The 12,817-nt window shown below is 40.0% G+C and overlaps 1 pseudogene; it reads right to left on the bottom strand.

The window, feature by feature from the left end:
* LOC102854850 overlaps positions 1–12,817 on the bottom strand; it is a 47,767-nt pseudogene that overhangs the window by 26,838 nt on the left and 8,112 nt on the right.

A 12,817-nucleotide genomic window follows, 5' to 3' on the forward strand; every position in this document is an offset into this window, starting at 1 on the left:
TCCTTCTAGGATTAATCCTCTAGATATCATGCCCAACTATGTGAGAAGTCTTGCTTTTAAAAAGAATTCTAAGAACTTGTGAAAATGTTGTGTTATACAGAAAAGAGTAGGAGTTATAGAAGTGCAGGGATTATGCCCATAGCAGCTAAACAAAAGTTGGGCAGTTTAAGTTACCAGTAGCTCTGAAAGAGAATAATGTGGCAGTCTGATTCCCTAGGGTTTACAGCCTGGAATCCCTATGGGGAAAAATCTCCTCTTTTCTAATAGGAGGGGCTACTATGATTTGAAAAGAAGTGTACAGTTATGTTCCTGTCATGTACTATCGAGTCAGGACCAACCCATGGCTGGCACTCCAGTGAGTTTTCAGAAGCAATAAATCTTGCAAGAGGAGATTGTCTATCTTTTCCCCATGCAGCAGTTGGTGGATCTGAATTGTGTACCTTTGTGGTGTCACCACAATTCCTTACCACTAAGCCACAGGTTTAGAGAAAAGGTACTTTCTTGATTTAAGAATATCACTCTGGATTATCTGGATAGTTTAATGCCATTATTAAGGCCATATAAGAAGGAGGCTGGGGGTAAAAGAGAAGCTGCAAGTCCTGAAAAAACAGTGGTGCTAAGAGAGAAAAGACTACACTGTTGTCTTGATAATGGGAGAAGGAATACGATCCAAGGGCATGCAGGTAGCCTCTAAAGCTGGACAAGGCATGAAAATGAATTCTCCCCTGAGCTTCCAAAGGTAAGCAGTATTACTGCTGCCTGAACTTTTGTCCCATGAAAATGATTTTTCAGATTTGCAGTCTTTAGAGCTGTAAGGGAATTACTTTTGTTGTTTTTAAAATACTGCTTTATGACAATTTATTACATAAAATAATAATAGGAAACTTATTCACTACCACCCCCATATGCTCTGAAAGAACATAGGAAACACCTGTGATTTCCTCACCTTAGTCATTTCTGTGAGGTAAGCATCGATGAAGTCTCTAGGCTCATCAGGATTCCTGTCTTTCTTGTGGTTTTCAACGATGTGAAAGACAAACAGTTTCAATTTTTCCAAGTTTTTAATCACTGTTTGGTGATACCCAGGAATGAAGTTCATGATAGATGGAATGATGTTGTAGAACTGATTGATAAAGACAAAGCAATAATAGAGTCAGTATATTGCTACTTTCCCCCATTTCCTGACAACAGAAATAATCTTTGCTTTTTATCCATCTTCATTATTTGCTTACACATAAACCTTTCTCTCTCATAATTCTACAAAAGAATTTCTGTTCTATTCAGAATATGAATATGAATACACAGGAAGATCATCAGTGAGATAAATCGACACAGTGATTGATGCAATGGCCTCAGGTGTGTCTGGAATTGTGAAGATGTCACAGGATAGGACAAGATTTAGATCTGTTCTTCATAGACTTGCTATGGGTTGCACTTGACTTGATGGCACTTAACAACAACAATTCAAAATATGCTATTTTCTACTCAAAATAAGTAGTCTCAGACCCCTCTTTACCAACTCTATTTCTTATAGAAGTTCTAAGATACTACAACAAACCACTATCATATTTTACCTGGATGAAGGACCAATTGTGTAATCAGGAGGGGTCTTCACCTCTTTTGGGTAAAATGCATGTCTGCCAAATATTGTTGTAAAGCCAAGCATCTAATGTAGACAGAGCAGGAATGAGGATTGGCTTTCCATTTCTGAAATAACAGGCCTTTGAAAACTCTATGTATAATAATGCATACTTAGATTTCAAAGGCCTGTTTTATGATATTCCAGAGGCTGTGTTGGGGAATGTTGGGGAGGCAGGGAGGGCTGCTGGCCAGGACATATAGCCTAGCTCCGGATAAGTGCAAGCCTCCCAATGGTCTTTAATTCGGGATAGAGAAAGCTCCCCTGTGTTTGGCTGTGCCAGCCTGAGAAAGATCGCCACCTGGGAAGACCCGGCTGCCACATCTGTTGAGCTGGGAGTAGTCCACACGAGGCTGAGGTTCTCCTATCCAATCTGCCTGTCCCACGTCTGTAAGCCCACCCTATCCTTTCTGTTTACTTGTGTGCACGGCAGCCCCCAATAAAATTGAGCTGAATTGATTCTCTGAACAGCTCCCGGAGTGGTGTGTATCTGTCGTGCTTACCTTGATCAGGGTGTCACTGTTTGCTGCCGGCGAACAGACAGTGACAAGGCTGGGCCCTCTACTGGGAAATCCAAAGGTTGTTGTAAGAGATTCCAAAAGTTTTCCTCCTCCCATCTCATAAATTCCCTCTCAAGCCTTTTCGCCAAGTAATCTCCCAGTTAATGTGATTGTTTTACTCCTTAGCTCTCAATCCTCCAATCTGGACGAGCCTCTTAGCACTTGCACATACAGGTCTTTGTTTACCTGCCACCAACTTTCCTACCACTCAGTATAACCATATCTTTACACTGGGCAGTACAACGAAGCAAGAATGACAAATGAATAAGAGGAGTCTTGGAAAAGAAGAAAGCAAGCTACCATTATTTACATATGACAGGATTGTCTATGAAGTCATCCATAGAAAAATAATATCAATAAGAATGTATTAAAGTGTTCAGTAATCAAAAGTAAACTGCAAAGAGGGAATACATAAATTTTAATATATCACTTTGAATTCTAAACAAAAATGAACCTCAATAATGATTTTGAGTGATTTATAAAATTATTAATAGAGTTAGAAATGATGCAAGATGCTATAATAGGTATGGACTAACCTGAAAACCTATAACCAGAACAAAAGATATAACCACACATTATATAGCTCTTAATATGTTGTTGTTGTTGTTATATGCCATCAAGCTACCTGCCACTCATAGTGACCTTAAGTACATTAGCTCTGAAACCTGCCCTATCCTGAGCCAATCTCATCATCTCCCACATACCTAATTCCATTTCTCTAGTCACTGAGTCAATCTATCTAATCCTGGGTCTTCCTCTCCTATGCTGTCTCTCCACCCTTCCAAGCATCATGTCCCTCTCCAAGGTCTGGTATCTTCTGGCCACATGCCCAACATATGTGAGACAGAGCCTGAATATTTGTGCCTCCAGGGAGCAGCATGGTGTCACCCTCTCCCCAGGACAGATCTGTTTGTTCTCTTGGCAGTCCACACTATGTTCAAGGCTCTTCTCCAGCACCACAACTCAAAGGCATTGATCCTTCTTCTAGCATCCTTAGTCATTGTTCAGCTCTCAGATGCATAGCAAGTAACTGCAAAGATCATGGCCTGTATCAGGCAGGCCTTAGTCTCCTGAATGACATCTTTGCTTTGCAGTACTCTAGAGAGGTCCCTGACAGCAGACTTTCCCAATGCAATTAGTCTTTTGACTGTTGTTGCCAAAAGTGTTGATTGTGGAACCAAGTAAGCTAAAGTTATCAACAACCTCAATTCCTTTTCCATCCCTCCTGAAGTTGCTAATTGGCCTAGGGAGGAGAATATTTCTTTTTCCTTGATATAGAACTTCAATCCACATTGAAGACTACAGTCCTTGACCTTCTGCAGCAAACATCTCATGTTCTCTTCAGTTTCAGCAAGCAAGGTTATGCCATCTGTATGACACAGGTTGTTGATGAGCCTTCCTCGAATCCTGATGCCACATTCCTCCTCACAGAGTCTATCCTCCCAAATTATCTATTCTGCATGTATATTGAAAAGGTACAGAGATAAAATGCATCCCTGGCATACCCCTTTCCATATCCTGAGCCATGCAATGTATTGCCTCTTTTTTTTGCAGGTGAGAATTATGCCCCTGCCAGCTAAAGGAACCAGAGCTGGGCCCTGCAGAGAGATTAGTCCACCTCCTTTGGATGGGGAAACATTCAGGGCCCACCCTCCATAAAGGAGGATAACAGACTTCAGGAGAGAAGAGCTCAGCAGGAGGACTTCCCACCTGTGCTGCACAGGAACACCAACATCACAGGGGAGTGGAGCGGTAGTGGGTGGATAGAGGTGGGCAGAGGCCTGAGTCATCAAACCAGGACTGACTAGGGGCAGGGCGTTCGAGGTGCTGGAGGAGCAAAGAGAGGGAATTCAGCTGGACACTAGCAGAGCAGGGGTAGTGGTGGGAACAAGACACATGTGTGTAAGGGGGTGGTGGTGGGAACAACACTTGATCTGTTACATGAATAATGAGAAAGGTCTCTTAGCAGATTTTTTGGGAAAATTTCTTGTCTGTCAAATTATTGTTTGAAATCAAGCAACCAAATTAAGATTGGTTAGGAAGAAGGATTGACCATCCACTTCTGAAATAATAGACCTCAGAAAACTCTGTGTACAATAGAGCATACTTAGATTAGACTAGCAGATACAGCACCAGAGGCAGAACCTTCTCACTAGGAATCACAAAGGAGGAGGAACAGTTGCAAACAGACACTACTGATTAGAAAGTGAAATGGGAGAAGTATGAATGTAGGAGTTAGAGATTGTTAAGAAAGAAATGGAATACCTGAATATTGACTTATTAAGCATTGGTGAAATGAAATGGGTTGGCATGAAACATTTTAAATCATATCATCTACTAGCCTGAAGATGAAAAGGTGATAAAAATGGAGTCACTTTCATAGTTAAAGAGACCATTTCTAGATATATCTTGAAATACAATGTTGTGAGTGACACGATAGTATCCATACACAAATAAGTAAGATGTGTTAATACCACTCTCATTCAAATATACGCACCAACAACAGGGACAAAAGGAAGAAACAGATTACTTCTACCAACTTTTGCAGTCATAAATTGATAAAACAAGCAACCAAGGTACTTTGAAAATAATAGATGATTAGAATGCAAAAGTTGGGAACAGGGAAAAAGGGTTTGTAGTCAGAACGCATGAACCTGGTAACAGAAATGAGGCTGGAGACGGAATGATATAATTCTGTACAATCAATAACCGATTCATTGCAAACACCCTTTATAAGAAACATAAATGGTGATTGTATACATGGACTTCACCTGATGGTCTATACAGGAATCAGATTAACTACTTAATACATAGTATTCATAAAAATCACACTTGGCTTTGATCAGTTTTCCACTTTTAATTGTCAGTGTATGAAATCCTCGAATTGTCTATTAGTTTGCGTACTGTTTTGGTTTGTTTAATGCTATAATGCCAGAAGCTATTCCACCAATACTTGAAATACACTAGGGTTGCAGTGGTCAGGTTTCAGCAGAGCTTCCAGATTGAGACTAAGAAACAGGACTGACCATCCACTGCTGAAACAACAGGCCCTCAAAAATGATACAAACAGCAGAAGAATTTTTCTATATATTCTTGAAAGATGAGCCTTTACAATGGAAGACTTTCAAAATGCAAACAAAGAAGAGATGCCTCCTCAAGGCAGTTACATTAATGACATGGAGCAAAGCTTTCACCCAGTGAAGGACTATTTAGAAAGAACCAAAATGCAGAGAAACAGCTACAAACATCCATTAAAATTAAGACATGCAATATAAAAAAAAATGAATCCAGGAATATTGTAAGCTGTAAAAAATGAAATGGGACAGATAGGCATTGCTGAGCCAGGCATTAGCCATTTTGAAACAGACACACATGCTCTAATATGCTGGGCATGAGAAATATAAGAGGAGTGGGGTGGCACTGAGCATTTAGTCTATCTTTGAAATGCAATGCTATCAGTGATAGGATAATATTCATATGCATACTGGGAAGTTCTATTAATAGAGCCATTATTCAAATCTACCACTTGCCTATCAGTTTGCTATACTAGAGGGCCCGTATGTTGTGGTGATGTCAAAAGCTATGACACTGATATTTCAAATTCCAGAAGGTTACCTTTGGTGGACAGGTTTCAGTGAAGCTTCCATATTAAGAAGAAGAAGCAAGACTGGCTACCCACTTCTAAAATAACAGGCCTTAGAAAAACCGTATAGATAGCATAAGAACATTGTTGGAAATAGTACCAGAAGATGAAACCCTCAAAGAGGCACTCAGAATGTCTGGGAAGAACTGCCTCCTGAAAGTGATTCTGTAGTGGTGACAGGGATGGAGTAACATTTTCAACCAATGAAGGGCCTTCATTTGTTGATGTGGAAAGAATCAAAATGAAAGTATCAGCATCAAATACCAGAAGACTGTCTGTCTGTGTTTCACTGACTATGCAAAGGCATTTGACTGTGTGGATCACACTAAATTGTGGCTAACCTTGAGGAAAAATGGGAATCTCAGAACACTTGACTGTGCTTATGCAAAACCTATTCTTGGGCCAAGAAGTAGTTTTCAGAACAGTGCAAGGAAACACTGCATGGTTCAAAATCAGGAAAGGAGTGTGTCAGGGATGCATCTTGTCCCCATACCTTTTCAAGCAGGGATTTATGAGGAGGAATGTGGCATCAAGATTGTTAATGATAACAACCTATGATATGCAGATGATACAACGTTTCTTGCTAAAACTGAAGAAGACCTGAAGCATTTGCTGCTGGTCTTCTATATAGATTGAAGCTCAACATCAAGAAGACAAAGATTCTCACCACTGGGCCAACTGATAGTACCATAATAGATGGAGAAGAGATTGAGATTGTTAGCAATTTTAACTTGCTCAGATCCACAAACAACACTCTTAACACCAGCAGTCAGGAAATCAAAAGAAGAATTGCACTGGGAAAGTCTGTTGTCATGGACCTCTCTAAAAGTGCTGAAGAGCAACAATGTCAGTCTAAATATAAAGGAGCACCTAATCCAGGCCATGGCCTTCTCAATTACTAAAAATGCTTCAGAGGGTTGGACAATGAGTAAGGATGACAGAAGAAGAAATTATGCCTTCGAGGTGTGGTGCTGGAGAAGAGTCTTGAACATATGATGGACTGCCAAGAAAACATATAGATCTGTCTTGGAGAGGTTGAAACCAAGTCTTTCCTTGGAGGCTAGGATTTTGAAGCTCCACCTCACTTACTCTGGGCATGTGGCCAGGAGAAATTGGTCCTTGGAAAAGGACATCATGCTTGGAAAAGTAAATGGACAGCACAGGAGAGGAAGATCCCGGATGAGATGGATTAATACAGTAATTGATGTGATGGGGGTTGGTGTGTAAGAATTAGTGAGACTGGCTCAAGACAGGGAAGAGTTCAGAGCTGCTGTACACAGGGTCACTTTACATCACAGGTGACTCATAACATACAGGTTTGAAAGCAGGAGTGGCACCCACACTTCCTAAACAACATGCCTCCAGAAACTCTACAAACTTTGATAAATGTTGATAGTTGTAGTGGGGCTTCTGGCCTTTTGTTCCTAGGGTCGCTGTAAGTCCTGCTTGACTTGAGGGCAATCACCAACAACAATTTGAAAATGGAATGTACTTAGTATCAAGCTAGGGAAATTGAAAGTTGACAAAACTTAAATGGAACACATAAAGAGTAATATCCTAGACATTAGTAAGTTGAGATGGACCGCTTCATCTTTCTTAGAACCCAGCAGCTGGTGGGTTCAAATCCCATTCCTTCAGGTAGTGCAACTCCTTACCCACTAGCCCTCTAGAGCTCCTTCATCTGCCTACAGAAAATGAATCTTGCATAAATCTTTCTGCAATACTTATGCCACATTCTTCTCCATATAGATCATCTTCTCGGATTATTTGCTCAGCACATGGAGGGAGAGGGAGAGGAATGTCACCATTCTAATCTCATCGCTGTCATGTCTCACCAACTCTCTAATCCAAGTTAAATGCATTTCCCAACAACTACTCATGGTCCTTTTATTCTCCCTCCTTTCCCTCTCCCTTTTCCTCTCTTGCTTCCAATCTTTCTAACAGACAATGGTAATATTATTGCCTTTAAAAAGAACAACATAGTTGTGTGCTATTGATGTTAGATCTTCATAGCAACCATACAAATAACAGTTATGTAACATTTTCATGACTCTTTGATGCTCAAGTCCATTGTTGCAATCACTGTGTCAAGCCAGCTCTTGAAGGTTCTCCTCTTGTTCACTGACCCTCTACTTATCCAAGTAGATAAGTGCATATGTGCAGAGGAGTATGAATTACGGAATATTGTGCATTGTACCAATAGCACAAATATTCTTTCTGGAGTGGCATCCACTTCCTAAGCAATATGCCTCCAGAAACTCTATGAACTTTGATAAATGTTGATGGTTGCACAGTGGCTTCAGGCCTTTTGTTCACAGGGTCACTATGCATCATGCTCGACTTGAACACCATCAACAACAACAACAACAACAGAGGGTCACCTAAGACTCAGTTCTGACTCAGTGGCACATAGTAGTATTTTTTAAAAAGACAGAAAGTAACTAGATGAATTTCAGTTTCACATAAGTTAATGGAAAAGGTTATATTGTAGCAAATAAACAAAAAGGCACTATCTTTCAGAATCTTCCAGCAGTCCAGTATCCTAGGAGAGAAAATGGCTTACGTGGCAGCACACTCCAACTTGCAGATGTACGATTTCATCCAGCAACTTCATCATTTCCTGAAACTGAGCATCGCCATACTCAAAACGCTCCCCAAAGGTAATAGAGGAAATGATATTAGAAACTGCATTGTGGAGCTTGAAGTGAGTGTCAAAAGGCTGTCCTGGAGGAAGAGGAAGAAAGAGAAAACTCTTTCAGATAGATTTGTTTCTTCTTTTTTTTTCTTAAGGAAACTCTACTCTGTGTTATATACAATATATGAGACTCTAGTTACAACACTGCACAGAATTTTATACCCAGCAGCATTTTGATGATGTTTGTGCAGAGGTTTAAATTCTGTAATTTCTCAATATTACTAAATATTATACTAAATATTATTCTTATAATTGCCATTTTTAAGGATGAAATCCATGTTAAGTAGCTGGCTAATTCAGTTACAGCTTTCCTGCACAGCACAGTGGTAGCGACAAAAGAAAAATCTAGATATGATTGAATGAATGAGCCCCAGACTCCTGCATCTCTCCTAGGAAACCCTCACCTTTCTCCTCCTGTATTGCCTCGATGAGGTGGTGGGCCTCCTCCTGAATGCGTTCATCTAAGCTCTTCTTCCCTAAACCAAAGTTCTTAAGTGTCATCAGGGCAAACCGTCTTTGCTCTTTCCACTCCAGGCCATTGGACATGATCAATCCTGTAAAAAAGAATGCCAATATTATGCTGTTCTGCTTTTATAATGTAGCATACAGCAAATGGGGTGTTCAAATGTGCATGAGATGGTGAGACGTTAAGTACTTGAAGTCTATTCAGAGAAATCATTCCAAAGCAAGGGATAAAATAGCTAACATCTACTGAGTGATTGCAATACCAAATACTTGACTACACATTTTTCATGCAATATGCAATTTATTGCAATTTGATGAGAAAACTGAGGCATGGAAGATAAACTTTGCAAGGTCATATTCAGGCCATGTAACTCAGAAGTCCATGTACCACCATTTAGTTAAGAGCTTATATATTGTCAGATACTAGGATCCATCCATGAACAAGACAAAGTTCATATCCTTAATGAAGCAAGAAGGGTTCTGTAGAAGGAGATCTAGCTAATACTTAACTCTTGCAAGATGAAAAATGACTCAGGAAAGCCAATACAGGTACTTCAGGCAGAGAAAACTATCTCAGCATTTTAAACAGATGGCAATTTGTTTTGTGTGACATGAATGCTAAACTCCTTTCCATTTCTTCACATGCAGAGCAACTACTTTAATGTCAAACTTTGGCTTCTGCTCTAGCCAGCATTCACTAAAATGCACCATCTCCACTTTGAATTTCAATAATATTTTCAGCCTCACCTTGCTCATTCAGCAGCATCAGACACTTATTTCTTAAAAGCCTCATCCAATGGTTCTTCAGATATCACATTCTCCAAATTTTCCTCTTAATGATCCAATAGTCCCTGGCTTTTGACAATCCATGGTCATTCTAACTGTAATATGACCAGTGTTTTTTAAGATGAGGTCAGAAATCTCTTATCACTCTATATTTCATTTCTGGGAAATCTCATCACATCTTAAAATTGTAAATATTATTATTTAAAGATTTAAATTGTAAATGTCTTTTGATAGTGACCATCCATTCCTGACAACTTAGAGTGTTTTCACTTTCCTAACATCTAACTCACCATATCTTATTGGGTTTACCTTCTGAATATCTTGAAATATTCCTCTTCACTGTCACCATTCTAATCTCATCACTGTCATGTCTCATCAATTCTCAAATCCAAGTTTAAATGTATTTCACAGAATCTACTCTTGATCCTTTCATTACAGTTTCAACTTTCAGGTTAAATGAACAGGAAACATGTTGTTGTTGTTATGTGCCATCGAGTTGCTTGCGACTCATAGCAACCCTATGTACAAGAGCCCTAAACACCATTCTATACTGTGCCAACCTCGCCGTCTCAAACACATTCATTCCCACCACTCCACTCACAGAATCAATCAATCTCATCGAGGGCCTTCCACTCCTGCGCCGTCCCTCCACTCTACCAAACATGATGTCCCTCTCCAAGGACCAGTCCCTCCTTGCAACATGCCCAAAGTATGTCAGATAAAGCTTCAGAATCCTTGACTCTAAGGAGCATTTTGGCTTCACCCTCTCCAGGACAAATCTGTTTGTTCTCCTAGCAGTCCATGGTATATTCAACACTCTTCTCCAGCACCACAGCTCAAAGGCATTAATTCTCTTTCTATCATTCCTATTCACTGTCCAACTTTCTGATGCATAGCATGTAATGGCAAAAATCATAGCCTGTATCAGGTACACCTTAGCCTCCAACCTGACATCATTGTTCTTCAGTACTCTTGAAAGGTCCCTCACAGCTGACTTTCCCAATGCAAGTCGTCTCCTGATTTCCTGGTTGCTGTTACCAAGAGTATTGACTGTGGAACCAAGTAAACTAAAACTGTTAACTATCTCAATCTCTTCACCATCCATACTGATGCTGCCAATTGGCCCAGTGGTGAGAATCTTTGTTTTCTTGATGTTGAGCTTCAGTCATATTGAAGGCTGCAGTACTTGACCTTCTGCAGCAAGTGCTTCAGGTCCTCCTCGGTTTCAGCGAGCAGGGTTGTGTCATCTGCATAACGCAGGTTGTTGATGATTCTTCCACTAATCTGGTGTATATATGATAACTCCTTTCTCCAGTATAAAATCATTCAATAGCTATCATGTTGTTATTGTTGTTGTTATGTGCTTTCAAGTCACCTGTGACTCACAGTGACCCTATGTACAACATCCCTAAAACCTGCTCTATCCTGTGCCAATCTAATTATCTCTGACACACCTAACCTCATTACCCCAGCAACTGAATCAATCTCTCTCATAGAGAATCTTCCTCTCCTGCATTGTCCCTCTACCCTCCCAAGCATGACGTCCCTTTCCAAGGACTGGTTCCTCCTTGCAACATATCCAAAGTATGTCAGACAAAGCTTCCAAATCCTTGCCTTTAAGGAGCAGCCTGGTCTCACCCTCTCTAGGATGAACCTATTTGAACTCTTAACAGTATATTCCATACTCTTCTCCAACATCACACCTCAAACACATCAATTCTCCTTCTGTCATCCCTAGTCATAGCAAGTGATTGCAAAGACCATGGCCTGTCTCAGGAGCATCTTAGTTTCCAGACTGATTGTTGCCCTTCAGTACTCTGGAGAGGTCTCTGACAGCAGACTTTCCCAATGCAATTCATCTTTTAATTTCCTGGCTGCTGGTACTAAGAGTGTTGATTGTGGCACCAAGAAAACTAAAGCTGTTAAAAATTTCAGTCTCTTCACCGTCTATCATGATATTGCCAATCAACCCAGTGGTGAGAACATTTGTTTTCTTGATGTTGAGTTTCAATCTATATTGAAGGCGGCAGTCCTTGACTTTCTGCAGCAAGCACTTCAGGTCCTCCTCAGTTTCAGTAAGCAAGGTTGTATCATCTGCATAACACAGATTGTTGCTAAGTCTTCCTTCCTCCAATCCTGATGTCACAATTATCCTCATCGAGCAAGCAGAATACACGACTCTTCACAAAGGGAGATATTTAGATGGCCACGTACCACATGAGGAAATGTTAAAAATCAGTAGTAATCAGGGAGATGCAAATCAAAACAACAATGAGATACAACCTCATTCCAGCAGCAGTAGCAAAGTTCGATAGAAGGGTAAGCAATAAACGCTGGAGAGGATGCAGAGAGATTGGAACTCTTTTGCACTGCTGGTAGGATTGTAAAATGGTATGATAATTATGAAAGTGAGTTTATTGTTTCTTAAAAAAACCTGCACATAGAAGACTCATATGACCTAGATATTCCACTGCTAGGAATATATCCCAAATAAATTAGAATTGAGATATGAACGGACATTTGTATACTTATGTTCATAGAAATATTAGTTAAAATAGCTAGAAAATGGAAGCAGCCAAAACACCTATCAACAAATAAATTGATTGAAAATTGTGGTACATTCACACCATGGAATATTATGTAGCACTAAGGAGCAATGATTTTATAAAATACTGTATAACAGAACTTGGCCAACTGAGTGGAAGAGATCTATATTTGTTCACATCCCAAAGAAAGGTGACCCAACAGAACAATCTATATATAGAACAATCTCATTGATTTCACATGCAAGCAAGATTCTGCTGAAGATTATCCAAAAATGACTGGAACAGTATGTCAGTAGAGAACTGCCAGAAATCCAGGCTGGGTTTAGAAGGGGTCGTGGTACTACAGATATTGTAGCTGATGTCAGATGGATCTTAGCTAAAAGAAGAGAATACCAGAGGAATGTCTATCTGTATTTCATTGGCTATGCAAAGGCATTTGACTGTGTGAATCATAACAAACTGTGGCTGACTCTGAGAAGAATG

Source organism: Elephantulus edwardii, unplaced genomic scaffold (genome assembly GCF_000299155.1).
Source record: "Elephantulus edwardii isolate Elephantulus edwardi_28Jun2011 unplaced genomic scaffold, EleEdw1.0 scaffold00005, whole genome shotgun sequence".
Taxonomy (NCBI): Eukaryota; Metazoa; Chordata; class Mammalia; order Macroscelidea; family Macroscelididae; genus Elephantulus; species Elephantulus edwardii.